Source organism: Symphalangus syndactylus, chromosome 16 (assembly GCF_028878055.3).
Source record: "Symphalangus syndactylus isolate Jambi chromosome 16, NHGRI_mSymSyn1-v2.1_pri, whole genome shotgun sequence".
Lineage (NCBI taxonomy): Eukaryota > Metazoa > Chordata > Mammalia > Primates > Hylobatidae > Symphalangus > Symphalangus syndactylus.
This window is the reverse complement of record NC_072438.2, coordinates 94,275,177-94,290,198: the sequence shown is the minus strand read 5'-3', so window position 1 is coordinate 94,290,198 and position 15,022 is coordinate 94,275,177. Positions and strand designations below refer to the sequence as shown.

Genomic DNA, 15,022 nt, shown 5'->3' with positions numbered 1-15,022 from the left:
TCCATTTTGCTACAATTGTGAATCATCAGGATTAGACTAAGCCAAAAGAAAAACAATCCAAACTTAAAGCAAAAAAGAATAAATTCTTTTAAGTCTAAAATAGAAAGTTCTAGCATTCTTATTCCCAAACCACCTCCTCGAAGTAGAAAAAGCATAAGCCAACTTTCAAGGGAGACTTTATTTATTTTCTCTCATGACTTCATGAGTATGATATTTATTGGACAGAAATAAGACTTGGTTTTGGCAAGTCTGAGTTTCCAGATCCGCATTGTGACTACTTTGCTGTAAACAACCAAATGTAATCTTTCTAATGAAATAGGATGCAGGAGTAAGAAAAGATTCTGATAAAAGTCAAGTTGATATACTAGTCAGCCCCAGTCACCTGTAACTTACTCTCCTAGCACAGAAATTACATTCCATGCAACATATGCATGGAACACCATATTCACAAATCATACCAATGGTCTACCACCAGGAGAGCCAGAACAGTACATAAAATTAACAGAAGTAGAAGTGGACTTTCAATGATCTGTGGAAACTCCCTCCTTCGGACTCCTGGAGACTCACTGGAGGGTGAATTGCAGGAGGTGGGAAGGACAGGCTATGGCTGCTAAAGTGAGCAAAGTCAACTGATTCTGGAGGAAACTGATCACATGACCTGGGCCACTGGGCTACGTTCCCCTCAAGGCACAGTGTTGGTCTTGTTATGTTACCAACTCCAGAGGCTTTTCTGTTCCTGGTATTGAGTAAATGCTCAATTAGAATTTCTGTAACCTGAATTTATTAACCGCCTATTATAGTTAATATGGGACATGTATATACTGTCCACCAAAAGCCATGCTTTGGAAGGAAATTGGTTTTGGAATCAGCGAAAATAGGATGGGAGGATCCAAGGACAGATTAGAGTGAAAAGAATCATGATGTCTCTGTTATGACAATGAAAATGTATTCCTCTACAAGGCAGAGGTGAGGACAGAGCGATGATATTCCTGGGTAGTTATCAATCCCTCTTACAATATAGAAGTCTGGGGCTTCCTAGAAAACCATGGCAAACCAAGTCTACACGTACACCACTTCTTCTTTCCCATGGCTTCCCATCACCAGTAGACTATAGAAAATTACATAAATCATAAGAGTGCTGGCTGTGCCATGGGGATTTATATTGTTTTTCTCCCAGTCCAACTTCCATTCTGCCCTTTTCTGATAATAACAATAACCTCAGTTTATTTTTTTGGCTTTGGGTTTTTTTCTTTTTTTTTTTTTTTGAGGAAGAAGCCCTCCTTAGGGGGAGTGACTGTCTCCCTAGGAAGGCTCATGGGATAGAAGAGTTTCCCAGGATACAGGACTTTTAGTGCTAAAGCTAGGTAATTCCCAGGAATTGGGAAGAACCAGTAATTCAGTTTCCTTCAGAACTTGCCCAGTGAGAATATGCATCACGCTGCTCTCCTCCTTATGCCCCACACTGCAGGCCAATCAGAATCTCCCTCTTCTGGAAACTGACAAGAAATATAGCTTGGTTGCTCGCGCTTGTAATCCCAGCACTTTGGGAGGCCGAGGCGGGCGGATCACGAGGTCAGGAGATCGAGGCCATCCTGGCTAACACAGTGAAACCCCGTCTCTACTAAAAAAAATACAAAAAAGTAGCCGGGCGTGGTGGCGGGCGCCTGTAGTCCCAGCTACTCGGAGAGGCTGAGGCAGGAGAATGGCGTGAACCCGGGAGGCGGAGCTTGCAGTGAGCCGAGATTGCGCCACTGCACTCCAGCCTGGGCGACAGAGCGAGACTCCGTCTCAAAAAAAAAAAAAAAAAAAAAGAAATATAGCTTGGTTACTGTTCCAAAATAAAACCAAGACAAAACCAAAGATATAAATATTTGAAACTATGCACCCTGAAGGGCTTGTCCATTGGGTCTCACTTCCTAGGTCCTCTATGGTCTCTGGCTCTAAGGACTGATTGTTTAGCCACCCTGACTCAGTTTAACCAACTCTTCCTCTCACCAACCAGAGTGAGCATATGTTACTTGTACCTCCAAACCTCTAACTGGTCCAAAAAAATGACACATGGAATTGAGTGGGACAAGTGAGAAATGCTAACTATGGGATTGGCTGAGGCAAGGTAAGTGGAGGTTGTAAAGGATTTTTTATTCCATGCTTGTCCCATGCATTCCATAATAGAGAAATCTGTTATGTGGTAGCATTTTGTTAAGTAGTTTTCTGTTGTGTCTTGGGACTAATGCCAAGTGCCAGTGGTGTCTGAACTTTATAGGATTTGATAGAAAGATGTCAAGGTGTTGCAGTCTCTAAATTCAATGAGGCAGGAAAACACAGATTTGCAGAGAGAGGAGTTTTCTTCCTAGGACCAAGAATCTAGGATGACTACTATAAGCATAGTATTCAACTTTGGAAAACCCAAACTTCCCACTTCTAAATTAAAATTGGTGGTAGTTGAAGACTGAGGACAAGAAATATACCTGAAAAAGAGAAGAGGACCTGGGCTATGCCTGGTTCTTCCAGGCCCCAAATTCCTGTCTGACAAATACAGTATTGCATATGGCCTTCCCTAGGATTACACCCCTAGGAAAAGTGCAGACTCCATAGTTTTGAATTACCTTCAGGTAGAGATTAAGTTCAGACTCAACTGAACTTTGTGGATCTGGGCATATATTTAAGGCTCTTTCTAAGAGGCAGGGTATCCCACACTTGGCCTGGATACAAAAACAATAAATACTTCTGAATTTAGTCTCTCATTAACTGAGTTGACCAAAGGCAAATCAACGGAAAGTCAACTCCAGCTCCACAGGAGCTGTGTTGTCAAAGACACCTTGACTGTGCTGCAGACTAAGGCCTGGAATTGTTTAAACTGCAAGATGATCCTGAGGCCCCCAAACCCAGAGGAAGAAGGTTTTTATGTGGACTTCCCCAGAAGGGCTAGAACCCCACTACATCTCTCCAAAGGGTCCTTGGGAAACAACAGACAAGGGTGGGGGCTTCCAGTGGGCAGATTCACCGCCCAGAGCCCACTCCTCTGCCAAGGCAGTGAGTCCGTCCTGCTCTTCTGACCCCCAGGGATGTGGACATTGCTCTTGGCCAGTCACCATCATCATGGTCTCTTAGCTACATCTCTCTGCCCTTTCCCAGTGGCATCTGCAACTGCACACAAGGCCCATGATGGCTGCTGCCTCTGAGGAGGAGACCGGGAAAGGCTTCCAAGGATCTTCAATGAAATGTTGACATCTGTTGATTTGTGGTGGATTCATAGTGTTGGTTACATTGTTCTTTGTTTTCCTGTATTTTAAAAATCTTTCTGAAAGTTAGCTCAAAACACTTTTGTTACTCTTAGTGACTAGCTATACATGATACTTCGCTATTACTGGTGATTCATTCTCTTTGCCTGGAGTAATCACTCCAATTAGTAAAAAGGCTTTACCTTTCTTTTTCATGAAACGGTAATTACCATTTATAATTCATAATAATGATATGCATACAATTATGTGCATAGGTATAAATGTATTTGTGTGTGTGTGTGTGTGTCACCATTTACTCTGAAATCTGGATTCCCTGGACAAGAATTAGAATAAGGAACACCTATGTCATTCTTTTAGGTCTTGCTTCAGCTGCTGTCCCTTCCTCTTTCCAGGGTGACCCAGGAAGGTGATCGGGTTGATAATGTTTTTGCTTCATATCTTTTCTGGGTTGAAAATGGTAATTTTTTTTTCTCACTTTCTTTAAGCTTCAGGAGAGATTTTTGGTGTGGATTTAGTGACAAAGCTCAGGAAGAAATCAATTAGAGAACAATGCAAATCAGTTATAGACAACACAAGAGAACCCACTGCTAAATTATGCAGAAGACCCCAGCAGTGGGAGAAGTATGCAGGAGACTGATTGCAAGCCCACACATATGAGGCAGCCAGGAATCATTGAATCAGCAAGAAGGACCTCAGGAGTTAGAAAATGAACTCGACACATGGATTGCTAAGACCCCTGGATTCAGTGACAGTGGGGAGCATTTACTCATTACATCATAGGAAATCAAGCTTGGGTTCTCTGTTAGTAACTGTGGTTACCCTTGTGGTACAAACATTGCTCTGCCTGTGTGGAGAAAGCTGCACCCAGCATCTGGATAGTTTTGTCATCGTGGGTGGTCAACTGATGAAGATTTGCACTTTAGACCTCAGACCTTGTTTTTAAAGAGTGTGGAAAAGCACAAAGACCACCCAAATGAGAACAAGCCACACTATTTTTTCAGCCCTTGATACAGCATTATCATCCTGCTACTATTGCTTGTGTTTACTGGAGACTTCAAGACAGACAGGAAAAGCAAATGCTTCATAATGAAAAGCAGGGAAGCTCTGAGTCTACCCTGATTGGAGGCTGCTGGCCTGGGGAAGCTGGAGGCGGCTCCCTAGACAAGGCATCCTGTGGGATTCCTTACTGGTGCATACCTTGGCTTCCTCTAATGGGTCCTGAGTTGGATTTGGAGGAAAAATTAGGGAAGCTCTTAGTCACTGACCAAGTCTTGACCATTCTGAGCCAATTGCTACAGAGGTTGTGGGTCAGAGTTCTGTTGGCACACCGTGTCTGGCCATTCTCTGAGTATATTCAGCCTCTCAAGAGGAATAAGCCACATTTGCTACCAGCGTTTTATAAAACATTAATAATGCCTTTGAGGCTTGCTAATACATGGTACACATGAAATTTCCTAAAGGGAATTGAGGGCTGACGCCTAGTCGGCTAAGTCTAGGAAAAGGACCATTGACAGTTCCCTAAACAGCTCCCAGCTTAGGAAGAGAGGGACCTGGATTCAGTCCCAGCTCTGCCCCGGGCTGACTTAGGTAGACAGTTGCATCTCCCTCGGCTCAGCTGTCTCACACATAAGATGGGAATTGTAATACTTATTGAATGCAGTTGTATTATTATCAAGTATTTGTATTATTGTGAAACTGTGGAAACAGAAGCTCAGAGGATTTAGAGTATCTGCTGGAGGCCCTGGAACTAGGAAAGAGTAGCCTGGGGCCCAGTTCTACCTGTTCCCTCCAATCAGGTGTGAAGATAAATAAAATCAAAGACAGGAGAGGGCTCTGCAGGGCTGGAGGCACTGAGCCAGCGTGCTGCATAGCTATAGATAGTTCAGTCAACAGGAATAGTGCAGCAGTAGGAAAGATAGAACATTTATAGAACATGAACATGATGAAAAAAAAAAGTAAAATTTATCGATCTACTTGGAGAGCTTAGCCATGTTAGCAGAGAGATTAAAATCCAAAAAGATTTGTAGTCAAAAACAGGTTTTAACCCCATTCAAACTTCTGTGGTTATGCCTTTTTATTCCTGTAAGCTTGATCTATGCTCAAGATTTTAGTTGCTTTCAAAGCCAGAGTAAATATTATTAAAGTGTGTAGGCCAAATTTCTTTGAAAAAGACCATTTACAACTAGGAAAAAAAAAGGTGTAACATACTATCCAACCACAGCAAGCTGCTGCAGGAATCCTGAAAATCAGAATTCTCAAAACCCAGTAGATCAGAAATGGTTCACTTGGTCCAACCTCCTGCAAATGACCAAGGTGCAGGTCCACACTTTCTGGGGTGCTGGGCCTTAGGTAAGCTGCCGGGGCACATCTAGTGCCCAGTGGAGCACACCCAGGCACACCTAGGTGGTAGTTCTTGGGCAGGTGGAAAAATGACCCAGGCTCAAACCAGCCCCTGAGCATGGTATTTGAGGATACAGGAGTGACCACCCCGTGATTCATCCCAGAGCCTCTTCCACAGAGGAGCAAGAGAGAGAAGTGAAGGCCCTGTGTCCTTCATCACAGGCCCTGCACACTCCCAGCACCCAACCTTTCTGTGGTCAGATGGGAAAGGTACTGCATACAGAGACCTCTCAGGACATAGAACTGGCCAGAGCCCAAGAGGAAAGAGACTTTGGCTTGGCAGTTACATGCAGTTTGCTGCAAGCAGGGTACTGTGCTATGCAGTTTATGTGCATTTCACTTGACCACCTTATTGAGTAGCAGTTACCAGTTTCATTTTACAAAGGAGGATGCTAAGGACCAAAGGGGTTAAGGAGATTTCCCTCGCTCTGGTGATTATAGAAAAAGAGAAAAGACAATACCATTAAAAATGATTGGAACAATATAATAACAGCATATTTCAAGAGAAGACAAGGTAGCACTTTTTGTAATAAATGTAAACATCCCTAAGAAATGGATTTTGTAAGGATATATATATTAAATTACATATACACGCATATACTATACATATGTGTGTATACACACTCAATTGTGTGAAAAACTGAATAACTTCTTAATAGTCATGGAAGGTTATAAATATCATTTGTGAATATAGGTTCCTGGTTTGTAAACAAAATACTAGCAGATCTAATTTGAAAGTATAATAAAATAAATGAAAATTATGTTTGTGATGCAGAGATATTTTAAAATTGGAAAATCTATTAATCTAATTCATCAAATAATAGTTGGTTTATCCTCATGGTTCCCTAAAAGAACACTTGATTATATACAGTGAAGTTTTAATGAGCAGTTAATAGTCAGTTATGTTTATTCTTTTCTTTCCCCCAACAAAAATTTGTTTAGATTTTTGTGTTTATTCACAACCTCAGCTCTCTAAAGGATAGAAGTTACTCATGGATTCTTCCTTTCCAGGATACTCTTTGGTGTCCTTAAACAATTAGGACTTCCAGCGGCTGCGTTCTCCAAATAGGAGCTTTGCATAGTCGTGCTCATATTATTTCAAGTGGGATATGCGACTCGTGCTTGCGTTTTTCATCTAGCCATCAACCCCTGCCTATGCCAATTAATGGAAAAATGCATCCACATTTGATAAGCTCAGTGTATAGATGCATGTCTCCAGTGTTGTACTGATTAAATCATTTGCAGAATGTGCCTTGAAATAAATGAACTCCCTAGGAAAATATACGTTGACCCAGCATGAATGTTGAACATTACTATAAAATAAGGTCGTTGTGGGCTGTGTCAGGAAGGACTAACATGGGAGTCTAGAGATCTGGTTCTAAAATAAGACCTTGCAACTCTGTGGTTCTTACTGCTTTTCCCAGATGTTGAAGTGGAAAGACTAAAACCTGGCTTCCGAATGGAGATAAAGACATGCAAAGCACTTGGTAAAAATAAGACACTCAATGAGTGACAGATTCAATCAAAATCGTTAGTAGAGATGGCAGTGAAATTTCTACTGAACAATAATGTAAAGATTGTAAGGGAATAGAAACCCACTATTAAAATCCCACTAAAATAAGGGGATTGTATTACAAATCCCATTTGATGGCCAAGACCATTAACCTCTAATCTCAGAACAGATGATATTGTAACTGAAGAGGAGAAAATATGAAATATGTTAGCTACATCTTCAAATAAAATTAGACCTGAAATTACTACTTAGAAATACTTACTGTGATTCTATTTAGCTTTTTGCTCTCTTTGATAGTGAATTCAGGAAGCCTCTAAGTACATTTTTAATCTCATAAAAAAGTTAAACCAAGAAGAAAAATTATAGTTTCTACAGAAATAATTTTCTTTCAAGTAGTCACAGGAATAGAACAATAAAATGTAATTATGTGAAAATGACTTATGTGTAACTTTAAAGAAAGCCTGTGGAAGATATACAACAGAATACGATTTTCTATGGGGCATACATATTACTTTGGCCAATTTATTCTGTCCTCTTACTCATATCTAAGTTTGAAAGAAATGATGCAGAAACATAAGTCATTAGCATTAAAACCAAGCAATTTTGAAGACAAAAGCCAAGCCCATCATTCTACATAGAAATGTTTAGGGAGGTATCATATGAATACAACATCACAATCCAGGTATTTTGAAATGGTTAGTTTCTATTTAACTCCCCTTACCACACTAGCTGTCTCCAAGAATGATTATTATGGTGAACTCCCTGTTTTTTTATAATAGTAAAGAATCCAACACACTTTATAACACAGCATCAAGATCTTGGTTTCTAAATAATATTCTCTGCTGAAAGGAGCCAAGATTCCTTGGAAAATTGGCTGGTTCTAGAGGTGGACCAGAAAGAGCACAAGACAAGTATAGAACATCTTATTGCACCAGAAAGTACACATTCCTTAAAGAATCATGGGGACATACCAAAGGAAGCCAGGAGCCATCTTGAAGAGCTGCGTTGGTGCCAATCTGCGAAAAATTGAGCATCAAAATAAGTATTTATTGTAATAGACAATTGAATAAGATAAAAATCACTAGTCTGCCTGCATGAAAACAAACATAAATTGGAAGAGTGAAAGCTCTCTCTTACAATATAATGTAAACTAATAAATATAAAAACAATGACAGAGCTAGGAAATCATTAAGAGATATTAAAACTAGTAAGTAGGTGAAAGAACGAGGAAAAAATAAGATATTTTTATTCTTTCAAAGTAGCAACCCATAAATTATCCACAAAGGGAAAATTGTGATCCTACAGTGAAGAAACTTGACTGCCCACCCTCTAAGTTATTAAAATTAACTTCAGCAATTTTAGGATAATTTAATGTTATGGCCTCCTTAAATGATATTCACTAAAAAGTTAGCAGTTTCATAATATATCAAATTAGATGTATCAAATATATGTAAAAATAATTATAATAAATATCTATTTCTCGTAGCTGCTATGCTACTGTGTTGACAACTGTGTTATGTGGTCCCAACTATGTTGGACATGATAGCCTAAAAGATATAGAAGTCTTCACATTGTTAATGGTTGCTTCTCAGAGATTATATGGTTTTTCAGACTTGGTGTCAAAAAATCTTTATGCAGAGAAGTAGTTGTAAGGTACTAAGACTAGTTTCCTTGAGTAGTTAGTTGTAGAGGCAAAGGAGGTGGTTGTAGCAGGGGTGATTTGTAATAAAATATTCCAACTGCAGCTATCACACTGGGCATCAACAGCAGCCTATCTCGCTGTAGCAGCAGGATGACCGCAGCTGTGTTGCTTCATGCTGGTACAAACTTGTTTGCTTGGAGCAGAGTATTTTAAGGTTTCCCATGGGGCCAAGTAATTTTGCAGGGGAGACACATGGAGGGGAAGCAGCATTAACAGGGAGAGTAGGCGGTGCGGTACAAGGGGAGTGGGATGGTTTAATGCCTTCTGGGCCCAGCTCAGCCAAGCTTCCTACATGTTGGTTTCTAGGCACAGGGAAGAGGGCTTCCTGCTCCCTGAAGAGGGAAGGCAGTTCAGTTCTCTGGAAGGGAAGTGTTCCATAACCGTCCGCGTTGCTTCATGAAACAAGTTATTCCAGTCCATCTGGTGGTCAACCCTATCCCATGAGATGCACTTGAGTCTCCCTGCAATTTCCAGAAGCACGGAGTGTCAGCTCTGGAGCAGACCTCTAGGAAGGAAGAAGCAACCTCTCAGTTTACACATCAAGGCCCCTCCTTAGCATCCTCGGAATCAACAGGAGTACAAGTGCCACAGCACAGCGAGAATGTGTTTTAAGACTCCAAGACCCTGGTCCCGGAGTCTTAAAATACATTCTTACAATCTTACAATACAATCTTCCTGGAAGATTACTTACCCGGCACTGGTATCTTAGAAGGTGAAAAACTTTCGAGCATTTCACTGCTGGCATCAAAATATTTTAAGTGCTGATAATTTTCACAGAATGTACTCAGGGCCTTAAAGACTCTTTCCAAACCTTCTAAGGAAACGTGGGGAGAGTTTGATTCTTAAAAATATGTTGTCATTGCTTTAATCCCCTGGAGTAGGATTGGCTACAATGCAATTGGCATATTCAGAACTTTCATTTTCTGTTCCTGAACCAGAGACTTTTTTTCTCAGCTTTTTACGCAGCTGATTTCACTCTGAAGGTTAGTTCAAATGTCACCTCCTTAGAGCCAAGACCTGTGCAAGTCAGCCTTTCTCAGCGACTCTTCTTCCTTCACCCATTTCCTTCAGGAAACTTTTCCCATCTGCGATTATATTGTTTGTTGGGTGCGCCCTAGTTTATAAACTGCTCCCTCCCCAATGGAGCACTGTGAGGACAGGGGCTGTTGTTTCCCTCACAGCTGGATCCCCAGACCCTGTCTCAGTTCCTGGCATGCTTATCAACAAAAATGAAGGAATGTGGTGAGCACCCACTGTGCAGTCCTCTTCCCTGCATTCTGTGTGGACAGTTTTGAGTGAGTTCCTTTAAGGAGACTTAATTTTCAAGAGATGGATGTGGTTCTGCAGTTGCCAGCAGGACACTCACATGAGCTTCCCACAAGCGGCATCCCTGGGAATGGTGGCGAGCTGGCCAACAGCGTCAGGCATGGGAATTGTTCAAGCTGTGGAGACCACAGAATGAGCTGAGTCTGGGGCCTCATGAAGAATCCAACTCCAAGCCAGTGGCTGCTGAGGCCACTCCTGGTTCACTGACCACAGCCCTCTGAGATCTTAGAGGGCTCCCTCGTGGTACACAGCCCTCAAGGGAGGTTAGCAGAGGGAGTTGCCACAATGAAGTAGGTTGGAGAAAGAATTTATAGTAAATGTTCAAAACTACTGTGTTTCTGCGTGTGGTTTCATGTCAGCTTTCTGATCTGACACATGTACGAGTAGATGGATTTCTAAGGTCTATCTCCACTGTAGAATTATAGAATCTAGGGGCTAGCTTATAAATGGAACTCTGGCAGCCTGGAAAATCAACTATTTTAATGTCAGAGTATACAGTGTTCTCTATAATGTTGGTACTCATACAAGAAAGGTGGTAGGAAGAAGGATGGGCTGAGGGCTGGTCCCATGTGATGGAAAAAGAAAATCATCTCATCGGGTCTGATGTACCGCTTGCTTTTTTTTTTTTTTTTTTTTTTTTTTTTTTGACAGGGTCTCTCATTCTGTCACCCAGGCTGCAGTGCAGTGGTGCAATCTCAGTTCACTGCAACCACCACCTCTTGGGTTCAAGCGATTCTCCTGCCTCAGCCTCCCAAGTAGGTGGGATTATAGGCGAGTGCTGCCATGCTGGGCTAATTTTTGTTATTTTCATTAGAGATGGGGTTTCACCATGTTGCCCAGGCTGGTCTCAAACTCCTGATCTCAAGTCATCTGCCCACCTCGGCCTCCCAAAGTGCTGGGATTACAGGCATGAGCCACCACGCCTGGCTTGATGTACTGGTTTTATGCTAAATTATTTGGATAAAAATTGAGACCTATGTTATAAAAGAATCGATACAAGGTTGTGCTTTGGTAGAAATATTAATATTCTTTGATGTTCCACAGTAAGGAAAATGTTATATAGTAGAGATCTGACATATTTTGATAATGGAAATTCATTTGCTCCTAAATAGGAATTTTCTATATACTTAATGTGATCTTATATTCTCTGAAAATGAACTTAAATTACATAATGTCCCTCGATGAGAAAGGAAATCTATTTGCTCTGTGGAAATACATACTCAGTATTTGTCAGAAAGCCTTTTGTGGGCAAAGAAAAATAGATACAGACAGTCCAAATCATAATTGCAAAGGGTGTGTAGCAGATTTGAATTAAGCAGCACATAAATAGAAATATTAAGTTCTTATGCTGATTTCATTTTACCTACTACTCACTTTTTAAAAATTGTGCAGTGGCACAGATCTCAAAATAAATCAGCTTGGCTAGGATACAATTCTTTGGGTACATAGAAATAAAGATCCCCTCTCATCATTTCCATTTAAATATGTATTAGATTAAATTTCCAGTTAACTTACACTATCAATAAATATGTAATTCTAGAGAGCTATTTCCCATAGGCAGCAATTAGGTTAGATTCCCTTCTAATGTAAAGCTATGTAGTATTGAGGTAAAGAGGGCAGAAGGGAAAGAAATAATAACTGTGATTATTCCTCAAAGGTGCTAACAGAGCCAGGCCTGGTGGTACATGCCTGTAGGTCCAACTACCTGGGAGGCTGAGGCAGGAGGATCGCTTGAGCCCAAGAGTTTGAGAGTAGCCTGGGCAACACAATGAGATACTCTATCTCATAATAAAAACAAAAACAAAAACAAAAAACACGGAGGAGGGAGGAGTACTGATAGATGCAGGGGAATTAAAGTGACCTAAGGCCAACCTACCAAGTCATTGCCCTCTAGCATTTAAGCCAGAACAGAAAAGCCTTACCCTAGGCATTCAGGTACATTTTATGTTTGATTTTCAAATTTATTGGTCTATGCAACAAATATAATCTTGATCACTATCCATATCCTTAGACACACAGGGCTTAAAATACCTGGCTGCTAGTCAAAATTTTATGGTAAATTGGTTTGTAAAACTTTATAGTAAATTGTTGACTGAGTGAACAAAGCACTTGAGTAACTGATAATATTTGGTCAAACAACAAATCAAACTGATCAATTGTTTAAAGATGTACTTCTAAATAGTCCAGGCAAGGTGGCTCACGCCTGTAATCCCAGCACTGTGGGAGGCCGAGGCAGGTGGATCTCCTGAGGTCAGGAGTTCGAGACCAGCCTGGCCAACATGGTGAAACCCTGTCTCTACTAAAAATACAAAAATTAGCCAGGTGTGGCGGTGCACGCCTGTAATTCCAGCTACTCAGGAGGCTGACGCTGGAGAATGGCTTGAAGTCAGGAGGCGAAGGTTGCAGTGAGCAGAGATCATGCTACTGCACTTCAACCTGGGCGACAGAGTGAGACTCAGTCTCAAGAAAAAAAAAATTACTTCTAAATAATCAATTCTGTAGACTAAAGACACAGACAAAGTTGCTAGAAAGGAGCCAGCATCAACATTGTTTCTGTACTGGATGCTCATTATTAATTTTGTTGACATTTGCTCAATACTCTCACATAATATTTTGTTAGCTATTGGTAATTCTATATATTCAATACTTCTTCTATAACTTCAATACTAAGTGAATGTGGAAAAGGGAAAGCCAGGCTGAGGAAATTGAACACAAGAGACAGATATGTGGTCCCCATAATGGCAAATTGAATAGTCAGTACAAGAGATGAAGGAGATGGAAAATGGCAGGCAAGGGGCAGCTGCTGCCAAGAAACACCTGCAGCAGAAATCAAAAGATCTGGAGGTGTACGTTATCTGCCCTCTCCCTCTCCTTCCACACTCACTCCCTGGCTACCACCCACTCCTGGACTGAGTATGCAGTAAAGCAGCTAGATGTAATTAAGGGTAAATTGCTACCTGAATGGGCAGAAATGCAATGACTAGTAGTTGAATAGGGGCCAATCTGAGGCCAATTATCTGAAAACAGTTCTATCATGACAAAATAAACCATTTAAGGGCAAGTAGAGTGGTATAATAAATAAAAAATAAACCATTTAAGGGCAAGTGGAGTAGCTAAGAACTTTTAAAAACATTCTTATTTAAACCAAATGTGTATAAGTATTTGTAAGTGAGGTGGTTAAAAACAAAGGTGAATTTCACTTAGAGGAACAAATCTTTGTTATATAAAGAACTGGCAAAAATTTTCTGCTCTAGAATAGCCTGTGAAGTTGGCCACTCCATCATTCTAGAGATGAGCTGGGTCCTCCTGCCCTGCCTGGGGCCACTGTTTAATTATCCCGGCTGAAGGGACTCTCATTGTTACAGGAGAAGAAGAAACCTGGAACTCCTTCTGGAATATTCTAAATTGTCAGCATTGCTACTTAGTATTGCCTAGTCCAAAAGCTCATTTTGTTACCATGTCTTTTTCTCCTTTCCTTATTTTTGTCTTTTTTTTTCTATACCTAATCCTCACTGATTAATCGATCAAACGTTAAATGAGGGTCTGTCTGTGATTTATCAGACCTTTCACCTCCCGGGCTCAAGCAATCCTCTCACCTCAGCCTCCTGAGTAACTGGGACCACAGACGTGTGCCACTACACCTGGATAGCTTCTGTGTTTTTTGTAGAGATGGGGCTTCGTCATGTTGCCCAGGCTGGTCCGGGACCTCCTGGGCTCAAGTAATCTGCCGGCCGTGAGTTCTATCTTGATGCATCTTAAAAATGAGGAGAAGTTGTCCAGGCGAAAGGAGAAGGGTGACTATACAGAGGGAGCAGCAGCCCTCCAACGCAAGGAGAGGAGAGCTTTTATGTCCTTGAAGCTGGAAATTCTTCCTGATTCCCCTTTCTCCCTCTTTTTTCCCTCTTGCTTTGGACGCACATGAAGAAGCTGAGGAAAAGCCAGGACTTTTGTGGAAAGAACCAGTTTCCCGTCAGAGCCCTCACAGCTCAGGATGCAACCCCTCTCCCCCAGGAAACAATTTCTCATCATAAGCATCTCTCAGCTGCTTCTCCTCCGGTGTCCGTCCTCCAGTGGGCTCCGGGTGCCAGCATCGCTGGTTCTCTGCAGTTCCCAGCTGATTGGCTGATAGGGAGTCCTGGAGGCTGGTGGGGATGAGCCTCCGGGTGTTCACCTGTGCACACAGATGCAGAAGGTCAGCTTAGGAGAGAAGCTAGGAAATTTTACTCTGGATTTATCTGAAATTATTCAAATGTCAGTACTGCTGAAGATTAGAAAATAAATTGATGATATTATGGGCTGTGTATCAAGATCGATATTCTGGCATTATAATCTCCAATACCAACAGGTGGAGTAGTTGCTACACATTGGTTGATTTTTAAAGCTGATAGAGTAAAAATATTATGCTGCTATCCCTAATGTGGTGAAGAAAATGTGGGCAAGTGGGCCATTGGTGACAATTTATTGAAATCATCTTGTTTTTACATTCTGTGGCAAGTTCAGTCAATCACTTATCTATATCCCTATAGCACCCCAGACCAAAGCAGTTGTCCAGGATGGTGACTGCCTTCCAGGAAGTACCATGACCTGAAGCCAAGTGGAGCTTCACAGGTCTTTGTTTTTAGCTGGATCACAGGTGGCCTTAATAATACTATAGCAAAAATCATCTCAAAACAGCTTTGAGCAATTCAGTGACACAAAACCCCTTTATTACCAAATTCCATAACAGTTCTCTCAAAATGTGATTCAGTCCTTTCTCATACCTGTCATATAAGGAAATAAATAAAATAACATAAAAACATGAAGTCTTATTTTGAATCAGCCCTGTAACACCCTTCCACT

General features: G+C 41.2%; 1 long non-coding RNA gene across 1 annotated transcript in view; it reads right to left on the bottom strand.

Annotated features, from left to right (window-relative positions):
- LOC129464826 (uncharacterized) overlaps nucleotides 1-14,214 on the bottom strand; it is a 37,073-nt gene extending 22,859 nt beyond the window's left edge. The window contains exons 1-2 of the long non-coding RNA XR_008651766.2: nucleotides 13,780-14,214; nucleotides 8,127-8,171 (exon numbers count right to left, since the gene is read on the bottom strand). This is a non-coding gene — a long non-coding RNA (uncharacterized lncRNA). The remainder of the gene's footprint in view (nucleotides 1-8,126; nucleotides 8,172-13,779) is intronic.
- Nucleotides 14,215-15,022: the final 808 nt, after the last annotated feature.